Source organism: Phacochoerus africanus, chromosome X (assembly GCF_016906955.1).
Source record: "Phacochoerus africanus isolate WHEZ1 chromosome X, ROS_Pafr_v1, whole genome shotgun sequence".
Lineage (NCBI taxonomy): Eukaryota > Metazoa > Chordata > Mammalia > Artiodactyla > Suidae > Phacochoerus > Phacochoerus africanus.
Genome location: NC_062560.1, coordinates 68250045 through 68266615, shown reverse-complemented (window position 1 = coordinate 68266615; position 16571 = coordinate 68250045).

Sequence of the window (16571 nt, the reverse complement as noted above, 5' to 3'; positions counted from 1 at the left end):
TGATAAATCTCTAGCTAGACTCATCAAGAAAAAAAAAGAGCTCAAATAAGAAATGAAATTACAGCTGACATCACAGAAATATAAAGGATCATAAGAGACTACTATAAGCAACCATTTGCCAATAAAGTGGACAACCTAGAAGAAATGGACAAATTCTTACAAAGCTACAAACTTACAAGACTGAACTAGGAAGGAATAGAAGATTTGAAAAGACCAATCACAAATTCTGAAATTGAAACTATGATTAAAAATCTTCTAAAAAAACAGCCCAGGATCTGATGACTTCATTAGTGAATTCTATCAAACATTCAGAGAAGAGTTAACACCTATCCTGAAACAGTTCCAAAGATTTGCAGTGGAAGGAACACTCCCATGCTCATTCTATGAGGCCGCTATCACCCTGATACCAAAGCTTGAGAAAGATACCACACACACACACACACACACACACACACACAAAGAAATTGCAGGGCATTATCACTGATGAACATAGATGAAACAAAATTAGGCTTGCTTACAAATTTCTAGTAAGTCAATTCTTTGTTTTGGACTTCAGAATAGGAGAGTTTATTATTCTAGCTAGTTAGAGGAATTCAGATTTAGCTAACTGATGATTTCTACACTACTTTTGATTGTATTAAGAGAATATGACCAGAGTTTCTATTGTGGCGCAGCAGAAATGAATCCAACTAGGAACCATGACGTTGCGGGTTCAATCTCTGGTCTTGCTCGGTGGGTTAAGGATCTGGTGTTGCCGTGAGCTGTGGTATAAATCACAGACGTGGCTTGGATCTGGTGTTGCTATGGCTGTGGCCATGGCCAGCAGTTGTAGCCCTGATTAGACCCCTAGCCTGGGAACTTCCATGTGCCATGGGTGTGACCTAAAAAGAAAAAAAAGAGAGAGAGAATTTGACTTAGAAATCTAGGTTGGATCATTACGCTATGGTTGGACACCATTCTGTGGCCTGGCCCACATGCTTGACAATGTAGGTTTCAATGGAAGTAGTCTGACCTAGAGTCAGGTACTGTGATTAATGGTGTAGGATAAGGGGAGAAAGGGAAACTAAGAGGAACCTGGTACTTCTCTGAGATTTATCTTAACTAGAGGAAAGAGAAGAATGGGGTTTGGAGGGTTAATGAGGAATGAAATCCTCCAGTGTTCAGGATTCCTGTGTCAATGCCTTCAACCACAGCAGCTTCAGAAGCAGGTTAGAGAAAGCCCTATTTGATTTTTTTTTTTTTTGAGGGAAAATGTGGTTGCAATGTGATTGTTGGTAATGGTGGGATTTTAACATCATAATCAATGTATTAGTAAATAGTTATACTTCTTGAGAGCTCAACACTATTAAGAAGGTATTACTGGCTCCACTTTGTACATGAAGCTGAGGTGTAGAAATGCAAAAAAAAAAAAAAGTGCCCACTGCTAATAAATGGCAGGATTTACACCCAGATCTGTTTCCAAACCCTGTATATCTATTATGCATGCTACTTCCCATTGGGCTAGTTTTAGCTGCAGTTATGTCATAGATTTATTGAATGGCACTGGCCAATTCCATTTGCTTTTTGGTTTTGGTTGTCTGTAGCTATACAAGCCTGAAGTTAATCACAGGGTAATTTCTAAGGTCTTTATGATTTTATTGTCTTAAATTTCTTTTTTTGGAGATATTTTTTAATATAATGATTTTTATTTTTTTTATTAAAGCTGGTTAACAGTGTTCTGTCAATTTTCTACTATATAGCATGGTGACCCAGTTACACATACATGTATAGATCCTTTTTTCTCACATTATCATGTTCCATCATAAGTGACTAGATACAGTTCCCAGCGCTACACAGCAGGATCTTATTTCTTATCCATTCCAAAGGCAATGGTCTGCATCTATTAACCCCCAAATCCCAGCCCGTCCTGCCCTCTCCCCCTTGGCAACCACAAGTCTATTCTCCAACTCTACGGTTTTTGTTTCTGGGGAAAGGTTCATTTATGCCATATAATAGATTCCAGATATAAGTGATATTATATGGTATTTGTCTTTCTCTTTCTGCCTTAATTTTCTCAGTATGAGACTATAGTTCCATCCATGTTGCTGCAAATGGCATTATTTTGTTCTTTTTTATGGCTGAGTAGTATTCATTTTGTGTATATATACCACATCTTCCTAATCCAATTGTTAGGAACATTGGAGTTTTTTCCATGTTTTGGCTATTGTGAATAGTGCTACAATGATCATGTGGGTGCATGTGTCTTTTTCAAAGAAAGTTTTGTCCAGACATATGCCAAAGAGTGGGATTGCTAGGTCATATGGTAGTTCTATGTATAGTTTTCTAAGGTACCTCCATACTGTTTTCTGTAGTAGTTTTACCAGCTTACATTGCCATCAACAGTGCAGGAGAGTTCCCTTTTCTCCACACCCCCTACAGCCTTTGTTATTTGTGGACTTATTAATAATGGCCGTTCTGACTGCGGTGAGGTGGTACCTCATGGTGGTTTTGAAATCACGGATACTGAGCATTTTTTTCATGTGTTTGTTGGCCATCTGTATATCTTCCTTGGAGAATAGTCTATTCAGGTCTTTTGCCCATTTTTCCATTGGGTTGTTGGCTTTTTTGCTGTTGAGTTGTATAAGTTGCTTGTATATTTTAGAGATTAAGCCCTTGTCAGTTGCATCATTTGAAAGTATTCTCTCCCATTCTGTAAGTTTTCTTTTTGGTTTCCTTAGCTGTGCAAAATCTTGTCAGTTTGATTAGGTCCCAGTGGTTTATTTTTGCTTTTATTTCTGTTGCCTTGAGAGACTGACCTGAGAAAACATTCATAAGGTTGATGTGAGAGAATGTTCTGCCTATGTTCTCTTCCAGGAGTTTGGTGGTGTCTTATCTTATATTTAAGTCTTTAAGCCATTTTGAGTTTATTTTCATGCATGGTGTGAGGGTGTGTTCTAGATTCACTGATTTGCATGCAGCTGTCCAGGTTTCCCAGCAATACTTGCTGAAAAGATTTTTTCCCATTTGATGTTCTTGCCTCCATTGTCGAAGATTAAATGCCTTGAAGTGCCTGGATTTATTTCTGGGTTCTCTATTCTGTTCATTTTTTCTGTTTGTTTGTCTGTTTTAGTCTGTATTTCTGTTTGGGTACCAGTACCACACTGTCTTGATGACTCTGGCTTTGTAATATTGCCTGAAGTCTGGGACAGTTGTGCCTCCTTTTTGGTTTTTGTTCCTTAGGATTGCTTTGGTGATTCTGGGTTTTTTGTGGTTTCATATAAATTTTTGGATTTTTTGTTCTAATTCTGTGAAAAATGCAATTGGTAATTTGATAGGGATTGCATTGAATCTGTAGATTGCTTTGGCTAATATGGCCATTTTTACAATATTAATTTTTCCAATCCAGGAGCATGGACTATCTTTCCATTTCTTTACATCTTCTTTAGTTCCCTTGATTAATGTTTTTTTAGTTCTCAGCATATAAGTCTTTTACCTCTTTGGTCAAGTTTATTCCAGGGTAATTTATTTTTTGGGGTGCAATTTTAAAAAGTTTGTATTTTTGTATTCTTTTTCTAGTATTTCATTGTTAGTATATAGAAATGTGACTGATTTCTGAATGTTAATCTTATATCCTGCTACTTTGCTGAATTTGTTGATCAGTTTGAGTAGTTTTTGGATTGAGTCCTTAGGGTTTTTTTATATATGGTATCATGTCATCTGCATACAGTAACAGTTTTACCTCTTCTCTTCCTATTTGGATGCCTTTTATTTCTTTTTTTTTCTGATTGCTGTGGACTTCCAGTACTATACTGAATAACAGTTGTGAGAGTGGGCATTCTTGTCTAGTTCCAGAATTTAATGGGAAGGCTTTCAGCTTTTCTCCATTGAGTATTATATTTGCTGTGGGTTTGTCATTAATGGCTTTGATTATGTTAAGGGATGTTCCCTCTATACCCACTTTGGTAAGAGTTTTGATCATGAATGGATGTTGGACTTTATCAAATGCTTTTTCTGCATCTATTGAGATGGTCATGTGGTTTTTGACTTTTCTTTTATTAATGTGGTGTATGACGTTGGTTGATTTGTGTATGTTGAACCATCCTTGTGAACCTGGGATGAATCCCACCTAGTCCTGGTGTGTGATCTTTTTTTCTATGTTGTTGGATTTGGTTGGCTAAAATTTTGTTGAGATATTCTCTTAAATTTCTTGCATGTCTGAAACTCCAAAACAAACTTTCATTGGAGGATTGATTTTCTTAGAATCTCAATAAGTCTTTCATTCTACAGATTAAAGTTCTTTATTTGAAGACAAATATCCTATCTGATCTGATTTATTATGTTTTAATTTTCATAAAAGAAGGCTTACAAAATGCAATTGAATTATAAAAAACAAATTAGAAAGACTTCTAGCATGACAATGGGAGAAGCTCTGATAATGTTTGCTGTTTAAGCTACCCACTCCATGGTATTTTTGTTATAGCAGCCTGAACTGATTAAGACAAGTACATTCAATTCATAATTGCAAAAGATCCCCCAAAGAAGACCCCAGGCCTAGTGGGTTCACTGGTGAATGCTACCAAATAACACTAATCCTTCAAAAACTATTACAGAAAATAGAAATGAAAGGGACACTTTCCAACTTATGCTGAGCCTAGTGTTACACAGGTATCAAAATATGACAAAGACAGCACAAGAAAACCACAGATTAATATTTCTTGAGAGTATCATTAGGTACAAAAATACTAGCAAACTAAATACAGCAATATATATAAATGTACATAAACCTCATGAGCAACTGGGATTTATCCCAGGAAAGATTGGCTTAAAATCTGAAAATCAGTTAATGTAATGTACCATACTAATAGACTATATGAATGAATGAATTTTATTATTTTTATAATAATTATGTGAATGAATGGATTATATATGAATGAAAACTATACAATCTTGTCATGTAGAATTAGAATTACAAAAATCATTTGACAAAATTTAACACCAATTTTTGATAAAAATATGCAACAAACAGAAGGTAACTTCCTGAATCTGATAAAGAGCATCTATGAAAACCCAATCAATATGATACTTAATAGAGAAATATTCAGTACTCGCCCCAGGATCAGGAACAACATTGTCCTCAATGTCCTAACATGGATATTTAAGCAAGAAAAATATCAAGATTTCAGAGTGGAAAATAAGTAAAATTGTCTGCAAATTACACTATTCTATATGTTTAAAGTCTTAAAGAATGCATGTTAAAAGTATTAGAACAAATGAATGAGTATAGCAAGTTTGCATGATACATGATCAGTATTCAAAAATCATTTATATTTTTATACACTATCAGTGAAGAATCTAAAATTAAAATCAAAACAATTCCATTTACAATAGAATCAAAAGTAGGAGTTCCCATTGTGGCGCAGTGGTTAATGAATCCGACCAGGAACCATGAGGTTGTGGGTTCAATTCTGGCCTTGCTCAGTGGGTTAAGGATCCGGCGTTGCTGTGAGCTGTGGTGTAGGTTGCAGACGCGGCTCAGATCCCATGTTGTTGTGGTTCTGGTGTAAGCTGGCAAGTACAGCTCCGATTTGACCCCTAGCCTGGGAACCTCCATATGCCATGGAAGTGGCCCTAGAAAATGGCAAAAAGACCAAAAAAAAAATCATTCTTCAAAACAAACAAACAAAAAACACAATAGAATCAAAAGTAATAAAATACTGAGGAATAAGTTTAACAAAAGAAGTTCAGGACCTGTACATTGAACAGGTACACTGTACATTTAACAACAAAATAACTGTTGAATGAAATTAAAGAAGACCTAAATAAATGGAAAGATATTCTGTGTTCATGGTTTGGAAGACAAAATTAAAAGGGAAATACACCTGAATTGATCTACAAACATAGCACAATCTTTAGCAAAATTCCAAATGGCTTTTGTGCAGAAACTTCAGAAATTCATATGCAAATGCAAGGGACCTGGAATAGCCAAAACAATCCCCAAAAGAACAAAGTAGGAGGACTCAGGGTCCCAAATTTCAAGGCTTACTAAGAACTACTGTAAGTCTGTGGTACTGATATATAGATAGACATATAAGTCAGTGGAATAGAATTCAGTGTCCAAAAATTAACCATACACCTATGATCAATTGATTTTAAGGCCACACCCGTGGCATATGGATAGTCCCAGGCTAGGGATCTAATCAGAGCTGTTGCTGCTAGCCTACACCAGAGCCACAGCAATGCCAGATCCGAGCTGCATCTGCAACCTACACCACAGCTCACAGCAACTCTGGATCCTTAACTCATTGAGTAAGGCCAGGGATTGAACCTGCAACCTCATGTTTCCTAGTTGGATTCGTTTCCGCTGAGCCACGATGGGAACTCCCAGATCAATTAATTTTAATGATTATTCCAAGACTGTTCAATGGAAATAGTCCTTTCAGCAAATAGTGCTGGATGACTGCATATCCACATGCAAAAGAATGAATTAGACCACTACATGACACCACTTAGAAAAATTAAAATGGATCGGAGACCTAAAGGTAAAAATTATAAAACTCTGAAGAAAATCTAGGTGTAAATATTTCTTACCTTAGATTAGGTAATATTTTCATATTTTCATAGCTATGACAACTAAAGTACAAGCAATGAAAGGAAGAACAATAAATTGGACTTCATCAAAAGTAGCCATTTTTGGAGTTCCCATGGTAGCGCAGTGGTTGACGAATCCGACTAGGAACCATGAGGTTGCGGGTTCGATCCCTGGCCTTATTCAGTGGGTTAAGGATCCGGCGTTGCCGTGAGCTGTGGTGTAGGTCGCAGGTGTGGCTCGGATCCCATGTTGCTGTGGCTCTGGCATAGGCTGGTGGCTACGGCTCAGATTTGACCCATAGCCTGGGAACCTCCATATGCCGGGGGAGCGGCCCTAGCAAAGGCAAAAAGACCAAAAAAAAAAAAAAGTAGTCATTTTTCCCTCAAAGAACATTATCAAGAAATTCAAATAAAACCCATAGAAAGGAAGAAAATAGTTGCAAATCACGTAGATTGGTCTAGAATCCAGAGTATATGTAAAGAATACTTATATCTCAATAACAAAAGTATGAGAAACCCAATTAAAAAATGGGCAAAGGATTCAAATAAGTATTTATTCCAAGAACATAAATGGCCAATAAGTACATGAAAAGTTGGTCAACAACATTAGTCATTAGGAAAATGCAAATCAAATCTATAATGAGGTACTACTTTCCATCTACTAGGATGGCTATAATAATAACACAATAACAAATATTAGTGAGGATGTAGAGTGATTAGAACCCTCATACATTGCTGGTTTGAATGTAAAATTGTGTGCCTACTTTGTAAAACATTTTGGCATTTCCTCAAAAAGTAAAACATAGTGTTTGCATATTCTGGCAAGTCCACTCCAAGGTATATATATATATATATATATATATATATATATATATATATAACAGAATTGAAAACGTATATTTACACAAAAGTTCACAGAAGTATTATTCACAATAGCTACAAAGTAAAAACAACCCAAATGTCTATCAACTTGTTAATGGATAAAGAAATATTCATTCATGCCATGGATTACTGAGCCAAAAAAATTAATGAAGTACTGATATATACTACAACATAGATGCACTTAAAAATATTATACTAAGTTAAGACAGTTACGAAAGGCCACATTTTGTATGATTCCATTTATATGGAATGTTCAGAATAGAAATTGAAAGTAGATTAGTGGTTACCTAGGGTTTGGGTTGAGAGGGCAGGTGTGTGCTAATGGGTACGGTGGTTCTTTCTGGGGTCATTAAATGTTCTATAATAGATTATGGCAGCGGTTGCACAACTCTGTACATATACTGAAAAACCATTGAATTGTGCATTTAATACAGTGAACTTTATGTTATGTAAGTTATATCTTAAAAAACTCTTAAAATATATAGTGCCTTGAAAAAGAATAAACCAGTAAAATCAAATTTTCTTTAAAAATTAAAATGTTTTTTGTTTAATAAGTTTAAATCACTATTATAACATCTTAATATTTTTATTCTTCCACACACAATTGAAAAATTCAAAACAATAAAATGAAAGTGACAGTTTAGAGAAATGCCCTTTCCTGCTGATGGTTTGCTACTATCTCTCTAAGCAACCCCACATCTTTCTCTAGATCTGACTCAACCGAGTAATAGGGTGAAAGAAATATGAGTGGTATCTAGAGATAGATGTGTGGAAGATAGAAATGGGTTCCTGGCTACTGCAATTCGCTTATCCCTGCATGTTCAAATCTGGGACAAAATGGCTTGAGTGGGAAATTAGCCCGAGTGTATCATCTTTTAGTTGCAAGATGGAGACCTAGTCCCATGACTAGGAGGCTACCCTGAGTTTTGTGAGCCGTTTCCATCTCTAGCTTCCCAGGGGATACAGCAGTGTCATCACCTGAAGTAACACCAAGGCCTTCTTGGATGAGTCACTTCTGTATCCCACTCTTTGGAAATATTGGGGGAAGGATCCTCGTTCATTGTGTAATGTGATGATGTGAGATTCTAATGAACCTCATCAAACAGATGAACTGACATTTCATTAAAGCCTACACACTTCCATCATCCTTCTGGTTACTAAGAATTGTGTCCCTTTTCTAAGATCACATTTTGACCTACAAACACTTATTGTCCATCTTTTCTCTTGAAGCAGTATTGGAAGCAGACTTGGGGGGAAAGGTAGGGGAGTGGACATAAAAATAGCAAGACCCCAATGACTGTCCAGATTTCCTTTCACTTACTCCAAACCTCATGTGTTCCAAAGACTAAGAATTATCTGGAAATGATGAGGGCTTTAGGTTTGCATTGCAATTTATAAGTGGTTTACTACTGAGGCAGAATAATAATTCAGGTAGTTAGTGTAGGAACGTGGGCCTTGATATATTATTTGATATGGTTATTGATTAACATCTGTAATTTAAGGGTTCCAGGGAATAACATCCCCACTGGGCTTGTTTACTGCAGAGAGTATATCTGTTTTATGTCCAGATGGACATTAATCTCTAATGCACTCCTTAACTGATAGAAAAGGAATGAGAGGAATGTCAACTCCCAGTCTAGGGAAAACAAGAACAAAGAAACCATAAAACTTACTGGACATATCCACCTCTAAGACCCCTATTGGACAAGGACTGATATAGGTAAGGCCAATGGGAAAAAGAACTGATATCTGGACCCCACGTTGATACGCCTGTACTTAAGAAATAAAAACCCCCATAGAACAATAGAAAGGGGACTCCTCCTCCCCCTCCAAGTGTCTGTGCTTGGAGCTATTTACTTTCATGTAATAAAGACTTTTGCTTGGTTTCTGCCTGTGTGTTCGTGAATGTCATTTCTTGGCTCTGTGAACAAGAACCCAGATTCCGGTAATATCTTTCTGGTAACACTACCTCCCTTCTGGTCCAAAGTGTTTCAGGCTTGAACGATAAAACCATGTGGTTTTTAAATTCTTTGAAATCAAATTCCTTTTTCTCCCATTTTTACACACTTCATTTGAAAGTATCACAAAAATGCAGTAACATCACTGCTTTTCATCAGTAGTGTCCAACCATAAATTTGTATTTAAAAAGCTACATGTGATCTAGCAATCCCACTCCTAAGCATATGTCTGGAGGAAACCATAATTCAAAAAGATACATGAACCTCAATGTTAATTGTGGCACTATTTATAATAGCCAACATATGGAAGTAACCAAAGTGTCCATCAACAGAGGAATAGATAAAGATGTCTCTCTCTCCCCACCCCCACACACTAGAATATTCCTCAGCAATAAAAAGTAATGAAATAATTCCATTGTAGCAATATGGATGGACCTGGAGATTATCATACTAAGTGAAGTAAGTCAGACAAAAAAAGACATATATCTTAAGAGATCAGTAATATGTGGAATTTAAAAAAAGAATGATACATGGGAGCTTGTTAACAAAACAGAATTAGACTCAAAGATTTCAAAACTATACTTATGGTTACCAGAGGGGAAACTTTGGGGAGAGGGATAAAATGGGAGTTTGGAATTGATGTATACCCACTACTATATATAAAATAGATAGGTAACAAGGACCTACTGTATAGCACAGGGAAATCTACTCAATACTCTATGGCGACCAATATGGGAAAATCACCTGAAAAGGAATGGTTCTATGTACATGTATAGCTGATTTGCGTTGCTGTACACCTGAAACTAACACAATGTTTTGTATCAACTATACTCCTAGAATTTAATTTAAAAAAAAGGAAAAAAGGTACAGACATATGATCACTTATTGGATTTATAATAGGCTTTACTTCCAGTGGCTTACCTTCCATCACAGAAATGAGGGAAATGTCAATTCTGTGAAATTCTAAATCAAAGTTTAAAATTTTTCATAGTAAATTATACATGTTGCTTTAACTGTATTGACATAAGCTGAACTGAGGATAAAATCTAAATTCCTTACCATAACTTTCAAGACCCTACACAATCTGGTATATACTTACCTTTCTTCCTCATGGCCTTTGTACTTTCTGAAGGATTATATTTTGCATGGGTGCCCCATACTTGCCATGCAGGTGTCAGCTTAAATATCTCTTCAGAAAAGTCTTCCTTAGCCACCTTATCTAAAGAATAATGCTTTCCATCTAGTCTTGGTCACCATTTGAATTTATTTTTGCTTATTTTTGCTTTGTTTGTCTGTGATACTAGACTGTAACCTCCCTGAAAACAGGAATCTTCTCTCTCTTGTTTAATTTAGATTAGTTGGCATATAGTAGTTCTGCTTGTAAATATGCTTGAAGCTGTCAATATGTTGGTACAATTGTCTTTAGAAACCAGTGTATATAAGAATACTTCCTTCAAGTGAATTTATTTTTGTCATTTTAAGTACATTTGACTCCGAAAGATGGAAGAATAATAGATGAATTTATCATGCCATTTTGAAGATGTTCCACATCAATTAAATATCCTCTCCTCAGTGTTAAACCTTCATATTTCCCTAAAGCATAATTTTCAAAATTAAAAATTTTTAACTTGTCAATTAATTAATGAACCAAATGATCAAATTATAGCATCATGTTACAATGTCTCTTTTATCTGAAGTAACTTTGCAGTACAGATGAAATGTGGAAAGGACCCAGCAGATGCATAATGTTAAATCAAATTGACCAGGATTGTCCTATTGAGGCAGAATAATAACTCAGGTAGCCAGTGTAGGAACATGGGTTTTGATTCATTCTTTGATATGGCTATTGATTAGCATTTGTTGCTTAAGGGCTCCAGGGACTAACATCCTTACAGGCCTTGTTTACTGTAGGGAGTATACCTATGCCCAGATGGACATTAATCCCTAACCCTCTGTGACTCAGTTTATAGGAAGAAAAGGGCAAAGAAACCATGAGACTTAGGCAAGGCCAATGGGAGAAAACCACAACTTTCTGGACTCTACCTTGGTACCCCCATATCTTTAAGGGATAAACCCCCCTGTAATACAATAGCAGTCCTGGGAGCTATTTGCTTTCCTATAATAAATGTCAGAATTGACATTAGATTTTGGCCTTGCCAAAAATAGGTTAGGGAAGGTAGACAAAAAAGAAGAAATTCTAAAGAAATGTGCTTTCACAGACAACACAGGACTTCTTAATATCAGCATTAACTATTAGCAAAAATGTCAATTCATTGTAACTATATGGAGAGCAAGAGAATCTTCAGTATAAGAAGTGGTTAAAACTTATAAGGTTTTCTTGATTATGGACAAAAATGGTCTATGAAAAACTTTGGGGGGTGAAGGAGAAAAAATTAGCTTTATTGCTTTGCCAAGCAAAGGAGGCCCTAGCAGGCTAATGCCCTAAAAAATGTGCCCTCCCTTGGGAGAGATTAGGATGTAGCTTTACAGTTTGGGAGTAGAAAATAGGCCCACAGCTAAGGATCAGGGTAGATTCAAACTTTCATTCATCTTCAAAGTTCATGTTTAGTGGTCCCAGGACTGGTTCTGGTGGTCTTCCTCTCTGTTTTCATTTGTTGGGGGTTTTAGTTCTGCAGAAGGGCTCAAAGATATTGTTATGTGTATTCCTTGAAGAACCAGGATCCTGCCCAAAGGCTGCACTATTGTTTCTTGACTGCTCCTCCCTTGTCTCTGCATCCCCTCCATTCCCTGATTAGCAACTGTTTGAACCTGCACTTTGGAACTCAGGGAAGGTCTTGGAAGCTGAAGCTTATTCCCTAAAAACAAGGAATGAGGGACATAGAAATGCTTGTGCCCAGGAGCCCTCCAGGGCCCTGCTCTGTTTCATTCCCACCTTTTTTTCTTTGATACTCCTCAATTTTGAGGAGAAGAGATGTTAGACAGGAAAGTGAATATTTTTTTCTTTTTTGGATAGAGATGTTAATCATAAACTCAACAGAGGAACTCAGTTTTATGGGTACTTAGTTCTAAATCCCCACTTTTTTTTTTACATTTAAAAATTGATAGTTGTTTTATGTATTCAAGTGATAAAGTTAAATGTTAATACACAAAGTTAAGAACGTGAATAAGTAGTAACTGTCATATATTGGTGACAAGAATATGTACATTATATAAATGAACAATTTAGTAATATGTCAAGAGTGTTAAAATGTTCATAATCATGTCTCAGAAAATTCCATTTACAGTAATTTATCATAAGAAACTAAACAAGAGATTAAAAAGACAATTAAAATGTTAATTTCCAAATTATTTACAACAGCAAATATTTGCAAACACCATCTAATGAGAAGGAAGGTTAAATAAATTATGGTATATAAACACAATGAGATATTAATAAGTCAACTATATAATTCTTTCAATAATTTTTTTTTCTTTTTAGGGCCAGACCCATGGCATATGGAAGTTCCTAGGTCAGGGTTGAATTGGAGCTGCAGCTGCTAGCATATGCCACCACCACAGCAATGCCAGATCCAAGCCATGCCTGCAATCTACACCATAGCTCACAGCAATGCTGGATTCTTAACCCACTGAGCAAGGCCAGGGATAGAACCTGCGTCCTTATGGATGCTAGTTGGGTTTGTTCCCACTGAGCCATGACAGGAACTCCTCAATAAATATTTTTTTACATGGAGAAACACTGAGGATTTTAAGTGAAAAACTAAGAATGCCAACAGTTAATACATTTTGATCCAAATTCTGTTTATGTATATGTCTATTTAAATATATAAATGTATTTTATTAAAAATATAATGAATTTCAATTATGTAGCCTAAAATACTAATAATTATTACTTCTGAAGAGTTTATTTATAGGATCACTGGTATTTTTTCTCCTTTTATTTTTATGTACTTTATAAAATGGGTATATTTTGTAATTAGGATATATACACACTTGCATGCATATACATCCATACAGATAAATATGTATATCCTAATTTGTCTTTTTTTTACCATTTTTTTTATTACTCAAATGAATTTATCACATCTGTAGTTGTATAATGATCATAACAATCTGATTTCACAGGATTTCCTTCCCACAGCCCAGGCACATCCCCCACCCCCCAAACTGTCTCCTCCAGAGACCATAAGTTTTTCAATGTCTGTGAGTCAGCATCTGTTCTGCAAAGAAGTTCCGTCTGTCCTTTTTTCAGATTCCACATGCCAGTGAAAGCATTTGATGTTGGTATCTCATTGTATGGCTGACTTCACTTAGCATGATAGTTTCTAGGTCCATCCATGTTGCGAAAAATGCTGGTATTTCGTTCCTTTTAATGGCTGAGTCATATTCCATTGTGTATATGTACCACATCTTCTGGATCCACTCCTCTGTTGATGGACATTTAGGTTGTTTCCATGTTTTGGCTATTGTAAATAGTGCTGCAATGAACATTGGAGTACATGTGTCTTTGCGAGTCGTGGTTTTTCTCTGGATAGATGCCCAGGAGAGGGATTGCTGGGTCAAATGGTAGTTCTATGTTTAGTTTTCTGAGGCATCTCCATACTGCTTTCCACAGTGGTTGCATCAATGTACAATCCCACCCACAGTGTCATAGGGTTCCTTTTTGTCCACACCCTCTCCAGCACTTCTTGTTTGTAGACTTTTGGATGATGGCCATTCTGGCTGGTGTAAGGTGGTACCTCAGAGTGGTTTTGATTTGCATGTCTCTAATCATGAGTGACGTTGAACATCTTTTCATGTGTTTTTTGGCCATCTGTATGTCTTCTTTGGAGAACTGTCTGTTTAGATCTTCTGCCCATTTTTTGATGGGGTTGTTTGTTTTTTTGGTATGGAGCTGCAGAAGGTGTTTATCAATTTTGGAGATTAATCCCTTGTCAGTGGATTCACTTGCAAAGATGTTCTCCCACTCTGTGGGTTGTCTTTTTGTGTTGTTTAGGGTTTCCTTTGCTGTGCAGAAACTTTGAAGTTTGATTAGGTCCCATGTGTTTATTTTTGTTTTTACTGTCATCACTCTAAGAGGTGGATCTGAGAAGATGTTGCTGTCGTTTATGTCAGCGAGTGTTTGGCCTATGTCTTCCTCTAAGAGTTTGATAGTGTCTGGTCTTCTATCTAGGTCTTTCATCCATTTGGAGTTTATTTTTGTGTATGGTGTGAGGGAGTGTTCCACTTTCATTCTTTTCCATATTGCTGTCCAGTTTTCCCAGCACCACTTATTCAAGGGGCTCCCTTTCCTTCATTTTTCACTCTTCCCTCCTTTGTCATAGATGAGTTGGCTGTAGGTGCGTGGGTTGAATTCTGGGCTTTCTATCCTGTTCCACTGATGTATATGTCTGTCTTTGTGCCAGTACCATACGGTTTTGATGATTGCTGCTTTGTAGTATAGTATGAAGTCCGGGAGCCGGATTTCTCCAGCTCCATTTTTCTTTTTCAGGATGTCTTTGGCTATCCTGGGTCCTTTGTGCTTCCAAACAAACTTTAAAATATTTTGATCTAGTTCTGTGAAAAATGTCCTTGGTAATTTGATGGGGATTGCATTGAATCTGTAGATTGCCTTAGGTAGTATAGTCATTTTGATAATATTAACTCTTCCAATCCAAGAGCATGGTGTGTCTTTCCATCTGTTTCTGTCATCTTTGATTTCTTTCATCAGTGGCTTAGAGTTTTCAGAGTACAGGTCTTTTGTCTCTTTAGGTAGGTTTACTCCTAGCTATTTTATTCTTTTGGATGCGTTGGTAAACGGGATTGCTTCCCTAATTTCTGTTTCTGATCTTTCATTGTTAGTGTATAGAAATGCCTGCATATCAATTTTGTGTATTAATTTTGTATCCTGCGACTTTGCCAAATTCATGGATGAGCTCTAACAGTTTTCTGGTAGAGTCTTTAGGATTCTCTAGGTATAGTATCATGTCATCTGCAAATAGCGATAATTTTACTTCTTCCTTTCCCATTTGGATCCCTTTTATCTCTTTTACTTCTCTGATTGCTGTCACTAGGATTTCCAAAACTATGTTGAATAGTGTTGGCAAGAGTGGACATCCTTGTCTTGTTCCTGATCTCAGCAGGAATTCTTTCAGCTTTCCCCCATTGAGAATGATGTTTGCTGTGGGTTTGTCATATATGGCCTTTATTATGTTGAGGTAGGTTCCGTCTATGCCCACTTTCTGAAGGATTTTTTTTTTATCAGAAATGGGTGTTGGATGTTGTCAAAGGCTTTTTCTGCATCTATTGAGAGGATCATATGGTTTTTCTTCTTCAGTTTGTTAATGTGGTGTATCACACTGATTGATTTGTGGATATTGAAGAACTCTTGCATCCTTGGGCAAGGACTTTCTTAATTTATTGAAATAGCTACAGATTATGAATTACCTGTGAATGAAATGTTTCGTGAGATACAAAATGAAATCCAAAAAAAATGAGTAAGCAGCAATATACAAGGCAAGTTTGAAAATGAACCAAATGGAATTTATTATACTGAAAAAAGCAATTAAAAAATCAATGTATGTTTGAAAATATTGATGAATGGATTTTTTTCTGTGGGAAATTGCTAAAATTCATTGAATAAATTATATATATGAAAAAATCAAAAAATAAATCAATGTATGTTCTAAAGAGAAGATTAGACAGAATTAAAATATTAGCAAAATAGATCAATCTAGTGAAATTACACATAATGCAATAGAGTAAGGAAAATAAAAAATATGAAAGAGGAGTTTATACTACATCAAACTAAAGTTTCTGCATAGCAGAAGAAACCATCAGCAGAATGAAAAGTCATCCTACTGAATTGGAGAAAATATTTGAAAATTATATATCTCATAAGAAGTCCTAATTGGAAGCCCTAGCCAGAGAAATTAGGCAAGAAAAAGAAATAAGAGATATCACATTTGAAAGGAGGAAGTAAATCTTAAGTATTCTCACCAACACACAAGATTTACCTATGTGAGATAATGGATGTGTTAATTATCTTGATCTTGGTAATCATTCCACATTGTTTAGTTATATCAAATTTCCATGTAGTACATTGAAATTATACACGATTACATTTGTCACTTATTTCTTGATAAAGTTGAAAAAATATAGATGTCACAGTGTAAACCACCTATAATGGAAAAAGCTAAAAATCATTAAAATAAAAAAAAGAAAGAT